The 15,000-nt window shown below is 35.2% G+C and overlaps 1 long non-coding RNA gene across 7 annotated transcripts in view; it reads left to right on the top strand.

The window, feature by feature from the left end:
- Positions 1-15,000, top strand: part of LOC135200258 (uncharacterized) — a 263,018-nt gene that overhangs the window by 44,294 nt on the left and 203,724 nt on the right. For all 7 annotated transcript variants that reach the window (XR_010311238.1, XR_010311237.1, XR_010311235.1 and 4 more), the window contains exon 2: positions 6,319-6,360. This is a non-coding gene — a long non-coding RNA (uncharacterized LOC135200258). The remainder of the gene's footprint in view (positions 1-6,318; positions 6,361-15,000) is intronic.

Raw genomic sequence — 15,000 nt, forward strand, 5'->3', positions numbered from 1 at the left:
CGGAATTAATGTGTTTTCATATATGCTTAAACGAAGGGGAATTTTTCCCGATAATACATTTGCCTGGACCCGGGGGCGAACCCATGGAGCCTTCCAAATCCAGGAACGTCAGTGAAGCTTTTACCTACTACACCACAGCACCGGGTCCAGGGAAGTCTATTATCGAGAAAAAAATTCCCCTTCGGTTAAGCATATATGAAAATATATTAATTCCGAGATAGAGCGAATTAGATATTAAAGGGCATTGTAGCTCGATATATGTATATGAATCACGGAAATGTGATATGACTTATATATATAAATATATATATATAATATATATATATATATATATATATATATATATATTTATATATATATGTATGCATATATATATTATATATATGTATGTATATATATACATATTATATATTTATATATATATATATATATATATATATATATATATATATATATATATGTGTGTGTGTGTGTGTGTGTGTGTGTGTGTGTGAATGAATATGTGATATTATTCAATGCTGTGAATTCTAGAGATTATCATTACTTTCTTTTAGAGGCAGCTAAGTGTTAAAAGTGCTCTCCTTCTGCTATCTTTAAAATTTATAGATTAGTGACCGTTAACAGTAACTTGTAACAAAATCTTTTTAGGTCCTGTTGACGGGTAAGATTTAAATCTGGTTGTCTGTCGTCTTTTAAGCGTATTTATGTCACTCAACTTGCTCCTATATATATACCTTTATAAATTGGCAATTCATTCCTGCATGTCAATTCACTTCGCAGATTAATCCAACTTCACGACTAATCCAGCTCGGCGATTAATTCGTCTTGACGTACTCATTTTGGAGCCCTAATTGAATGAAAAGGGGAGAAGAGAAGAGAGGGCTGGGCTTCCTTCCTGTCCCAGTGAGAAGGAAAGTAGTAGCGGCTTACCGAAGAGTTTCGACGCTAAGAGCTCCCGAGGCTTTCATGTCTCCGCCTTCCAGGATCTAAATGCTTTTCATGTTACAAGTTCGATTGAATTTCTCGGTGGTGTTTTAGCAAAAGGCTTTAAGGAAAATGAAGTGACTCTTTCAGTGCCGAAGCGTGCTGTTTATTGCCGGTTCCTCGCCAGCCTTTATTTTCCCTCCTTTCTTTTTATTACTCCAAAGGGGAGGAGAACGTAGAGCGAAGTGATGCATGGATTTCTTGAAAAAAAAAAAAAAAAAATTTATTTTAGCCAGAAGAATGAAATTCACATGTCTTACAATGGGGAATCGGGTTTGTTAATCACATTTTTCACAAATAATATAAAAGCAAATTGTGTTTCTGCTAAAATACAATTTCAAACCTCTCCCGAATATATTTTGATGAACCTTAAGGTATATAACACATGGTTATAGTAGAGTTTCGACCCTTTTTTTTTTTTAGATATTGGTCTGATATTCAGTAGACATGCACACGAAAAAGTCAAATGTTTTCTATCGTAACACATTTACCAAGGAACTCGTAATAATAATAAAAACGTTTAGTTGTCCAAATTTCATTCATTCTTCAATTTTATTGTATATTTTAAAATGACAGGAAGTTATGACGTCATAGAGGGTAAAATCTTATTTACAGAAGTTTGTTTTACTGTACATTGGCACAGTATAATAAAAAAACGTTTAACGCAAACATTTGCAAAGTACGTTAGTAAAACATTTGCACACTACAATACAAAACATTTATGGGTAGCAGATATAGTTTTCTTCTTTTCTTTTAAGAATTTGTGCCAGTTTATGAAAGCTGAAAACAGGCACATAAGTGACCGGCCTCACTGGTGGCAATGCTTGCAACAGACAAGAAGTTATTGCTTCCCATACCGTCATTGCGAAAACCTGCTTCAAGAGGTTCTGCACGAAACCTGTAAGATATTACCTCAGATTCCCACATTAACCTTATTTTAGTCAAGTACAGATTGGTACTAATTAAACTACTTTCTGCCCTAATATATGAACGGGGAATAAGATCAAAATTAACCTCCCACACCCCCCAAAAATACAAAGGCTTTAAAGATAGCTCTCTCTCTCTCTCTCTCTCTCTCTCTCTCTCTCTCTCTCTCTCTCTCTCATGGGTGGTGTGCTGGTACAAAGCCTGTAATCATGACTACAAGGAAATATCAAGAACAAGCTTTGCCTGAAGATTTCAGAAAGCCCTAAAGCACAGAAGTTCGGACATGAGGCCTCCCTCGCTCTTCACTTCATCTTCCACTCTTCTATCGCAAGTAAAGAAGTTTGACCAAAGATCATTCAAAGATTATCGTGCAGTTGTTGTTTAACATGATCATAGCGTCGTAGCCCAAAAAGCTGGTTAATATTATCGAGGCTTTACGCTACTGAAATTCCGCCTGGTTTTAGATCGTGACAAAAATTCGTCGATGCTTATCAAAGTTAAATGTTTACATTTGTCCTTATTGAAGATCGTTCCAGATCCTGTGACTCAGAACCAGAAGGCGCTTCTAGCTTCCAGAACGTCGTCATCCAAATTTCCATAAGATTCCATTTCATACAGTGCAGCATCAGGCTCTTTTAAACCATTTTATTCAAAGCTGAAGAACGAACAGTCTTCTCTCTCTCTCTCTAGTGGAAGAAACTTGGATGTTGCTGTGAAATGCTGCACTATGTCATTAACATTTCTCGCACATCCAGATTATTTTTTGTGGGCATGCATTTATATTTTATTGATGTGTTCATCTTTATTTTTCTCTTTTTTACCATTATGTTGGTGTACTTGCCTTAGTCATTTTTCTCCTTTTACATTGAACTGTTTATGACACCTCCATCCCACTAGCTCAAGCCAAATGAAACTTCTTGAGGGGGTGCTGAGTAATTTACAGTAAGAAAGTAGAAAATTGAAAGTGGTGAAAGTAAGTAGCATTCAGCTTAGTTTTACAGGGCAAGTAAATATAAACAGTTGTGTTATCTTAATTGCCCATAAACAACATGGATTTTCTACATGTCAACTTGCTCATTCAGGACTTGCAGGATATAATGGCGACACCATCAGTTTCTCCAGATCATTATTTATTTCAATCTACAGAAATAGTAAATAGATAAGTGATCATATTTACATTTGCGGTATCCAAAGGTTTCCAATGTAAATACTAACTACTCTGATCCTGAGCATTCTTCTCATATGTTGAATATGTATAGGACACCGTGGCACTGAAACACTAACAATTTCTCAGACTTTCACCAAAGTACGTCAGATAAGGCAAATAAATAAGGAATTACAAATTAGACATCTTATCTGTATTTCCCATGTTGTGTACCGAAGTTTTTAAAAATTTTGTTTTGTACATTGATGACTTATGTTATAATATTTTATTTGCAATAAGTAATTTGGGTCACCAACTACAAATGGAAGAAAAATGACAGCTGCCAGTGCTGTGCGATTCACTGCACATTCACACTTGCGTGTTGCTTTTGTTATTTACGAATTTTTTAATGTGGCAACCAACTTAGGCTACGTTTTTCTGTTTCTTCTTGTGAAATACAACATAATGATAGGTTGATTTCAAGGGAATATGGTTTTAGTATATTTGTAAAGTCCCGTCTACACGACTAGACTTTTTCCCACAGACTTAGTCCGTTGCCAGACAAACTCTGTAAACAAACAAAAGTCTGTTATCTACAGAGCTGTGTCTGGCCAGTCAGATTGTGGGTGGAGGTGAGCACAGTTCATGAAAAGGAAAGCTCTAGGAAATAGGGATACACCGATACCTGTTACCTCCATATTACTGTTATTTAGAAGAATATATAGTTACTAAAATCATTCTTGTTCTCTGGTTATTGTATGTTAAAGGTTCAAATATTGAAAGGTCATATATTAGGGTATTAGAAACAATTGCAAAGGCATAAATTTCATTGAGAAAGAACATCAAGTATAACTATACAGTATTTAATCCCTTTATTATTGGACACAGTTTAGCTTATATTATGGCTACCATTAAAAGACATTTAACAATTCAGGTCCGTAGTGCTTACTCGAATTCATGGGGTGACGAGCATTCTGAAATCACTAACATATACTTTTATTCTGAGTTAATTCATATATTGGCTAGAATCAGTTAACAGACTCATTCATTTAGATTATGAAAGTTCCTGGTAATAGAGGGGTTAATCCTTTCCTCATTATATTACATAAATATTTTTTCTATTAAGTAATCCCAAGAAAAATGAGATACCGGTACATAAATAAAAATAAGAGATTACGAAAGGACCCGAGTTTGTTTCTCTGTATAGATCAACAAAACATCCAACTAAAAAAAAGGACAAATCCCTTTGCAAGTTCCAACTCATACTGGACTTGGACCATCTGAACTAAGTCAAAATTATAACTGTATTAAAGATAATATTCAATATGATTATCCTAGAAATGAAAAGTGATACAGAAAGTTAATATTATGCCAGCCTAGAAGGATTTTAAATTCCTATACTAATGACAAAAGTGTCGGCTGGTATCGGCACCGAAATTCATCGATACCGATACCGGTACCGTTACCACAAAAACAAGTCCGTATCACCGATACCGATACCGATAAGTGAGCACATCCCTGCTAGGAAGTCCTATGACCATTCTAAGAGAACTGCTGAAGGGGCCAACAAACGCCTCCTAATTTATGTAAGAATCGACCCCAAGACCTTCCATTCTCTACTTGACTAGGTTATCCCGTAGCATTCCAGTGAGGAAAACGAATCAGAGAAGTAATAAGATAACAGAAGATATAACATTAAGGAAAGTGGGTATAAACAATAAAAAACATGTATATTAAATAAGATATCAAATGACCATATAAACGGATTAAAAATCATGTATATTACTATGATAGCTCACACTTGAAATGAAATAGAAAATTTAAGAATATATTCCCCTGGATATCAAGATATTTTTTATTCCAGTGATGAAATATATATATATATATATACATATATATATATATATATATATATATATATATATGTGTGTGTGTGTGTGTGTGCTTAAAAAATTACAGTAGATGCACGTGAATTCATTAAATAAGCGAATACCACAGGAAAACGATAGGCAGAAATACAAACACTTTCGTCTTTATTAAGACATCGTCAAGGAATGATGTTTTAATAACGAAGATAGCGCTTGGATTTCTGCCCATCATTTTCCTATTCCATTCTCTTATATATATTATATATATATATATATATATATATATATATATATACTTATATACATATACATATAGATAATATATATATATATATCCACTATATAATCCTTATGTTCACGATCTCTGAATTTTCCGCAATATTGTAGTATATATAATTACTTAAGCAATATAAATATTTTGCGTTTTTATATACAATACCCGTTTCCTATAATAAACATAATGCACTGGCTTTTTCATCAATCTTTGTCACATCCTTGTGCCTGGCAGTCGTGCACGTACCCCAGACAGTCCGGTGTCTTTGCTCAAAACGCTCTGCATACACTTCGGCGATGTGAATGGCGGACAGAAGCAGGCAAGTCTGGCAGTGGACAAAATTAATTTCTCGTATTTGTCTTCAGACAAAATGGTCGTGGACGGAGCCTAAGACTTCTTGCTGTAACCGTTCACTAATGACGTTCATAGATGTAATTAAAAATAACATATTTAATAGCACACCCATTTTGTGGGCCATTCATATAATCGTATCAAATTTGGGTTCCTCTCTCTCTCTCTCTCTCTCTCTCTCTCTCTCTCTCTCTCTCTCTCTCTCTCTCTCTCTAAGAGATCATTACGGCTTTCTTTCTTGCTTTTTAGAGTAACTCCGGCACGCCAGTACATTCAGGTGTTTGTACCACTAAGTATTCTTGTGATGCCACTAACAGTAATTATTGTTAAGAACAATTTGAGCGCCAGTATATGTATGTGTGTGTGATTAACTAGCCAACATCCAAAGGTACTCGTGTATGTGTCCCGCATATTGCAGCCATAGGTTCTTTCACGCATAATTTCTTGGAGTTTCTATTTATGTAAGTTCAAATGTTACCTAGATAATGGGATACTGTCTGTCGATGAATTAAATGGGAAGGAGCATTTTTCCTTAGATACAAGTTCAGGATATTCAACCCCTTGTGCTCGATGAACGCAATTTTGAGTGTAGTACAACACGCACGCGCCTGCTGTTTCCCAATTTCTGTTTGTTTTCCGGTCTGACAAAAATAATTATTTAATTTACCTCTTTGATTAGATTAGTTTTTTACTAATAAAAATTATTACTTGGAAATTTTGAAATAGTTGTGTCATTCTAGTTTAATTAGCGGTTTTTCTATTTCTTGCAGATGGCTTACGACTTCAACTTCGCCCCATTCAGCCATATTAAGGTAAATAAGGAGAGTTTATGGCAACATATTTTGGAAAATACAATCATTCACACTCAAACATACACACACACGAAAGGCTCTTTTTAAAGTCACCTAGAACAGGACTTTGACGCTTTAGATTCTCGAAAGCAGGAAGGATTTAAAATAGAATTTAAGATTATATTTACAAATTAGTAAAACACACACACACAATATTTCGTCTGGAGTGACAAAACCATCCACGATGGAGGCCCAAACAGCGCCACTGGCACATCCCGCCAACAATTGCTTACGTGGGATAACATACAGCACTTGCACCGTAACCCTAGTTGACAGATGAAAATGATATATATAACCTTGGTGGACGAACAAGTTGACCAGTCTACAACATTAAAGTGAATGTCAATAGCACCTTTTCTGAGAGCAATAGCGTATCGCTCCTCGATTACTGTATAGATGTAGTGATGAACACTTGAGACATCTGGACCGATGCGCAACCTCCCTCAACTACATCTTTACGTAGGGCATAACAGTGAACGGCCTTATAATGTCTGCAGACTTAGTGATGGCTGAAACTTGTCCGCTCCGAGACCAGTAGAGCGTGGAGTTCTTCGCCAATATGCTGAAGTGCTACTGCTTCCAATCCAATAATACTCTACTACCATTTTTATGCTAAATCGTCAATGTCTATGACAGAACACACTCCATACCCGTGCTCCTCTCCTTCCCAGGTCACATTGGCGTCGGTATTCTTTGTCCCTCATTTTTCTTTCTCTTACTACGGAGTCTGGATATGAAAAACAAAAACAAGACTACATATTCTATATATATATATATGATATATATATATATATATATATGTGTGTGTGTGTGTGTGTGTGTGTGTGTGTGTGTATGTGTAGAATCTACTGGTCACTTTTTCACCAGATACATATGAAATTGTAGTAGCCATAATATATATATATATATATATATATAATATATATATATATATATATATATATAAAGAGAGAGAGAGAGAGATAGAGAGAGTCAACAATCACAAAATAAATGTATCTGGTAAAACTGACCAATCTCTCTCTCTCTCTCTCTCTCTCTCTCTCTCTCTCTCTCTCTCTCTCCATGGTAGCTGTGATTTGTCGTCATTTGATCTTCATTTCGTATTCAAGTCTTTTTTGACAAGCATAACCAAAAGGTGTACTGAAATCAAGGACTTAAGAGGTCAATGTAGCTTCCGTTGATGTATATTATATATACATACATACATATATATATATATATATATATATATATTATATATATATATATATATTGTGTATAAGATATATATATATATATATATATATATATATATATATATATATATATATATATACATCTCAAGTATAAAAGGCCCATTAAAACAGTCTGGTTTAAAGCTATGAAGTATATTTCGGTGGACTGACTCCACCCTTATCAAGTGGTGAATGACAGAAGTAGTTACATTTGCAAAATATATAGTGAGAGTGGGAGATATGCCCTTAGGCGATGCCTGGGGTCACCGCTAAGCCGATGTTGGTTTTGTCAATTGTCTTAATCCACTTCATCGTTGCCTTAAGGAAGATATTGTCTATATGGTCAGTGTCCCAAGCTCCATTGGAAAGTCTGATCCTGTTATCTTGTTGTTTTATTCGTGAAGATTCTACCATCTGACATTTGTATTGACAGATGCTTTTGTATAGAATTTGGTATGAGTTCCAATCCATGGTATGGCGTTATCTATATGATGAAAAATTGTCAAAGTATGCTGTCCGTATCTAACTGAGTGCTTATGTTATGTTAATCTTTCCGAGAGAGATTTTCCTGTGATTCCATAGTATGACTTTTCACGATCCCTATAGGGAATTACATGGACTTACGTCTTTAGAACCTGGTTTCTGCTGAATGTTAATAAAGGATTTCCAATATATTCGGATAAGTGAAGACGAAAGGGTTAGGGTGGCCTAATGATTGTGTGATTTCCCATAAATTTATCATCGTGAGGATTATGATTTTTTGTGAATTTTTCCTGTTCTTTGTTTTCTGTGGGTTTGTAAAAATATACTCTTTGTTTTATGTGTGGCTTTTTCTATTTTGTGCCAGGGGTATTTTATCAAGATAAATTGATTTCTGATTGTTTCAAGTTTTTTGTTAACCCTTAATGGACGGATGTACCCTCGGGAGTAATAATAACAGGTTTAGGGTGGTGGACAGATTGATCCTGTAGATAAACAATATTAAGTGCCATCGATTTGGAAAGAATCGGGTGGGAAAGAGTTGCCAATACTTCTATAGCCCATAAATTCACTAATAGCAACTTTTACACTAGCTAAAACCACAAATCGGGCGTCTCAGGACTTCCGTTCTGTTTGTAACTTCAAGGGTTCCGGAATGTATTACGTCTGTCTCACATGAAGTCTCTCTGTAAATTTGCTCGTAAATATACCAAGGGGTTGCTGTTGGTTTTTGTTCTTGTCTTTTATGATAGTATGTTGGTTGTAAATGTAATTTTACAAAGGCAAGTGCAAAGTAATAATAGAAAAAGCATGCAAAAGTAAAAAAAAAAAAGGTACTGAATCTTCGTTTTTTACCTAAATATTTTTCAACAAATATGCTAAGAATTTGTTACTGATTTTATTTCTTATCTGTTTTGATATTGTGTGAGCAGTAATTAAAATTTTACAAATTAGGAAAAAAAAATTTATCAGAAAAACATATAAGTTGGTAATGTTTATGATTTTCTTGTAAAACAGGTCCCACAAGAGGTTTTAAATAGTCATTTTCAAGTTTGCGTGGAAGGGGTAGGGAAAATTTTTTAGTATTATTTTCTTTCACCATGTACATTTGCATATTTTCCTCTTTCCATTGACGTGGTTTTTTTTTATTTTCTTTTTTTTTTTGCAAGTTGGCTGGCCTCAAAGTTTACCTGGCCTGAGGAGCTGCATATCAATATATTCACTTGCCCAGTAAGAGTTAAGAAAATCTCAGGGCTCTAAGAAATAAGTTACTTGCTATGCTGAGTTTAACTGAAATATCATGATATTTCATTTAAACTTGGCATAGCAATTAACTTACTTCTTAGAGCCCTGGGAATTTGCTCCCCAGATTTTCTCAATAGAGAACTTGAAACAATCAAAAATCAACCTATCTTGTTCAATACCCCTAAGCACATAAAGCAAAGATCATTTTTTCCAACCCAACAGAAAACAAAGAACAGGAAAAATTCACAAACAAAATCATAATCCCTCACGTAGATGATTTACGAGAGATCATGCAAACGTTAGGCCACCCTAACCCTTTCGTCTTCTCTTATCCGAATACATTAGGGAAACCAGTTTCTAAAAATGTAGGATTCTATGAAATCCCAGTAGGGATTGTGATAAGTCACACTATGGAATCACAGGGAAATCTCTCTCGGAAAGATTAGCTTAACATAAGCACTTAGTTAGATATGGACAACATAGCTCAACAATTTTCCATCATATAAATAACATGACCCATACCAGGGATTGGAACTCATCCCAAATTCTATACAAAAGCAGCTGTCAATACAAATGTCAGATGGTAAAATCTTCACTGATAAAACAAAATAATAGGATCAACCGTTCTAATGGAGCTTGCGACTGTGACCATATAGACAACATCTCCCATAAGGCAACAATGAAGCGGATTAAGACAATTGACAGGACCAACGTCAGCTTAGGGGTGACCCCAGGCATCTTAAGGGCATATCTCCCACTATATATTTAGCAAACGTAACTTCTTCTGTCATTCACTAATTGATAAGGATGGGAGTTAGTCCACTGAAATATAGTCCTTAGCTTTGAACCAGAGTGTTTTAATGGACTTTATATACTTGAGACATATCCTATTTTAGCATTAGAATTTGTTTACATACATAAACACAAACACATATTGTATATATATATATATATATAGATATATATATATATATATATGTGTGTTGTGTGTGTGTGTGTGTGTTGTGTGTGTGTGTGTGTGTGTATGTGTGAGTGTAGGTGTGTGTGTGTGTGTAATATGAATCTTGACCTCTTTTAACTTGCACAGGGGTTAAATGCATCTATCTTACTCAAAAGGAGACCTGGATGATGTCCAGTTCACATTCAGAAATTACGGCTTAAGGCCGAGATTGATTTCAAGGAATATTTTAAGGGAAACACTAAGGATCAAAATTAAAGGGAATATATTTACAGAAATATTACTCATTGTCTTGAATGGCACTTGTCAAAACATGGAATGAACTTGCAAGCACCAAGCGAAACCCAGAGAGTATAAAGTGAGAATTTTCACCTCTCCACAGTTAGGAATGGGTGATGCTGATATCTGGAACGAGGTATGGTGGTATAAATGCACGTGTGTCACACAGAATAAGGAATCAAGTGCATTGAGGCCACCCTACCCTCTAATTTGCAAATACACACAAGTCTTATACTCCAAATTCCCGCAAAAGAGAGAGATATTTGAATTACTCTATCCAGCTACGGTACTGAATGGGAGGGAATGATACGCAGTTATCTAACATGCATTATCTACCCCTTAAAATTTATCGTAGTAGTGCTAATGAAAGGGGCATTCTAGCAGTAAGCAACAGTAGCTAAAGTACAAGGGGACCACAGTACTTGAAGCAAAGTTAACTTGTAAAACCAAGGGGCTCGTAGCTGTGGTAGGACACAGGACACAGACAACTCACACGTGACACAGAGGGAAACAGGAATGAAAATAAAAAGAAAAAGACTGCCACGTTGCTCATGTACTGACTTCTTGGCTAGACACCTGTCTCTGCTTCTGAGGGCACCGCTGGGATTCCAAATGGCACCATAGAGTATATGGAATTCAAGTAACACTCAGGACGTGGCTGTTAGAGGCCAGGAGGACAAAGGGAGGGCAGACGGAGGTCAAGTGCCATCTCGCTCTTCTGCTGGCGATGACTTTCGTCCCATGATTGAGGCAGAGCGTTGGTATGCTTCCGTCTTTATGCCCTCTGTCATACCCTCCAGCAATCGTGTTGATTAATCTCCGGTGTTTGAGCCATCCCGGCGTTTTGGACACCTGGAATACACGAGACGTGGCAGAGAGGGGTACGAGGCAGATGCATGAATCTGATTCGCGGGGATAGAGAGAGAGAGAGATGGAGTGTCCATATGGAAGAGTCAGTATTTACTGGCAAAATTGGGAAAATATACAATAATAAATATATAGATATATATATATATATATATATATATATATATATATATATATATATATATATATATATATATTATATATATATCTATATATATACATACATAATTATATATATATGATATAATATATATATATATATAAATATATATATATATATATATATATAATATATATATATATCTTAATTATATAATAATATATATATTATATATCACGGATTTTCCGGTATATGTACTGGTTTACCATAAATGTCAAGCTCATATACCTACTTCTGAAAAATAATTTTATTGGAAGTAAATTTATAGTATTTGAATTCGTGAAAGAAAGTCGTTGTAAAATTGGCTTTTGCCCAGAATGAGGAAATCAGTTTTTAAATGTGGCTGAATGTTATAACCAGGCAGTTTATTCAGCCGGAAAAAGTGTCATTCATAAACTGTCTGCAGCATCCATGGTTGACTTCAGAAATTAAAATGGACACATTTCTGATGCTGAAAATTATTGAAATCTGATCGATGAGGTTGTAGGATTCAGTGATTAGTCAATAAATTCATGTTGATAAAGATGGTTCCAGTTCTCCTCTGTGTATTATAGTATTTTGAAAATAACTTATTGATTGTTAACCTAATGACACCCATTACTACTCCGAACCAATTTATTCCGTCCACTCTTCGGTATGCGGTGTGAAAGAAAAAAAAAGATATCCGTTTTTTGAGAGGGTTTCTTTCTTCAGATGTGCACTTTAGCAATGTGCTCTGTCGCATTCTCTTCCTACCTAAAGATATTTTTGTCACCTCCTATTTCAGTCATAATCCTTGGTCCTATTACAGCAGATGTTCATATATTTCAACATTCCATGCATATTCCTCAGTTGCTTTGCAACAGACGATAGAATTGTGTTACTCTTGAATAACAATTTTAAAGTTATTTGGAAATTCACTGATTTTTAATTTTGAATGATTGTAAAGTAATGAAACCAACAAACGTTAAACATTATAAGAGAAAGAAACACCAATCTTTTCGGTCATGTATCCTGGAGTTCCTTCCCCGTCTCCGATATGGGTATCGAACTCTTGTCATTCGCTTTGATAGCCGAACATTCCTACCTGTGAGGAGAGAGAGAGAGAGTTGAATGTGAAAAAAGGAAAGAGAGAAAAAACGCAAATGAAAACAGAAGACATATGCGTATTTATAAATTTTACTGAGTCTAACATAATAATTCCCCCATTACATGTCGTGCCCTCTTGCTTTTAGAACGTAGTGTTTTACGGCCCTATTACAGAAAGCAGTATAAATCATAAATAACAATTCTGTTTTACGCAAATATTAGATTAACATGATTTTTCTAACTTATAAACAATATTTTCACATTGTAAGTGATAATTTATAACAGAATGTGATGTTTAATAGCTCTTCTGTGAACCACAAAGCATAAATATTCTGTGATGGGTTCAGATTTCTCAAGAGTCCTCTCTCCACCCCCACCTAATTGCTGACTAATATTTATGAACACAAAATAAGAATAGTTTGTAAGTAACAAAAGAACAGACAATGTTGCTGATGGTCAGTTTTCATCTAGAATTTCAATCACTAATTGAGTTTGAAAACACTAGAGTGTTTTTTTTTTCAATTTCAGCTCCTGGACCGGCGTGGTCATTTTCCACGAAGTCACTCCAGGCCGCACAACAGTTATAATAGCTCTAAGGTGCAGTTGCTTCCTCTGAGCTACGCATTTCATTTACTTCGTTACTATTACATAAATGGTCAGCTTATCGCAAGACGTGGTCAAGCACCCTTGTGAAAGAATTGTTTCATGATGTAGTTCAGTTTCAGCCTTTTCTATCAGGGCGGGAGGGTATTTACAGACTTTCTTAGGTTAATGGGTATTTTACTTACAAATTTACATTCTGTGATTGATTAGAAATTGGAAATTGATTACCTCTTAGTGTTATTAGGTTTGAAGTTTGAAGAATAAAATGCAGGATACCAACATTTTATTCTTTTGATGGTTCGTGCCATTCTTTAAAGACGGTTGATTGGGTACACTATTGATATACAGTAATTGCAAGTGGGAATCGTAACATACAGGAATTTTATGTTGAGCATGGGAAGAAGGAAAATAAACAGACACGAGTAAAAGAAGAAACACCTGACAAGAGAGACACAGATTTCCCAAACCATCTGTTTTCATCCCTCCTACGCTGAATGTTTCTTTTTGCAATATTAATTTTTCTTTTTCCATTTGTGACTGCTTCATAACTTTTTTTTCTTTTTTCTTTTTGTAGCCGGAAATTTGATACTGGCATTTCACTCCAGGTAATCTGCCTTCCAGTATATTTCACTCTCGGCAATTTCACTCCCAGTATTTTGACTCCAGGTAATCTGCCTCCCACTAAATTTCGCTTTCGGCAGTTTCACTCTCAGTTCTAAAAAATGCAAAATTCATCAAAAACCTGTTGAAAAACCTATTAGCAGTCTAAAACATTAAATTAATATTTGTAATATAAATAAGTAAATATACATACGAAAAGGGAAACAAATATTACTAAAAGTCTTCAGTAATCTCTAATTGTTTTCTAGTAAAAAAAAGTTACAATAAAACGTAAAGCATAAATGTAATCGTATCATGCTAAAATAAGAAATAATGAAGAGGGAAAAATAAAAAGCAAAGCATGAATGTAATCATATCAGGCTAAGCGCAAAATAGAAAGTAAAGCAAGAAAATATCACTAACAGCTTCAAAAATGATGAAGGTTGTGAGCTATTGCTCGTAAAAAAAATCCATCTTTTTTTGTGACTATATCGTTCAATAATAATCTGGTTTTAATGGTAAACTCATTTTTAGCATACATTTTGAGATAGATGAAAAAGACACCGTGAGGTGGAAGCACCAGGTAACACAGGTAAAATGCTATGAATGTGAGCTTTTTCAAAATCCATCATAACGTGTTCTGGGATCTCTGTCCGTGACGTAATTCAGTCGGCTTAATAAAAAAGAGGCGGGTGTGAGATTCTTGATTCTTGTTTGGAAGTAATTCAAACAATTGCAGAACACTAAATGAACCCACTTGTATATGAAGTGTGTCCATCTGATAAAATATAGTTGGGCAGCACTTACAAGTTCCATCACCTGCCCAGTGTACATTCACCATGTCATCGAGCCCTTTACCGTTGCAAATACAAGTAGTCTATCCACGTCATTTTCACCGCTGTCAAACTGCAGGAAAAGTTCGCCACTCTCAAGGAACTTGTACTCATCGGGGACCTCATAACCAAATCGACTCCGAGGGACTGGAGGGCCTTTTACTTTTACGTGGCGTCAGTTCATTATACGATTCCGAATGACACACGAAGAGGAGGGCATGTGAGCCATTTCATTTTCATCAAGCTTTCCACAAGTAGTCGCAATTGATGAGTGCAAAGATTCCAGGGAAGAAA

The sequence above is a fragment of the Macrobrachium nipponense genome, chromosome 23 (assembly GCF_015104395.2).
Source record: "Macrobrachium nipponense isolate FS-2020 chromosome 23, ASM1510439v2, whole genome shotgun sequence".
In the NCBI taxonomy this organism is placed as follows: domain Eukaryota; kingdom Metazoa; phylum Arthropoda; class Malacostraca; order Decapoda; family Palaemonidae; genus Macrobrachium; species Macrobrachium nipponense.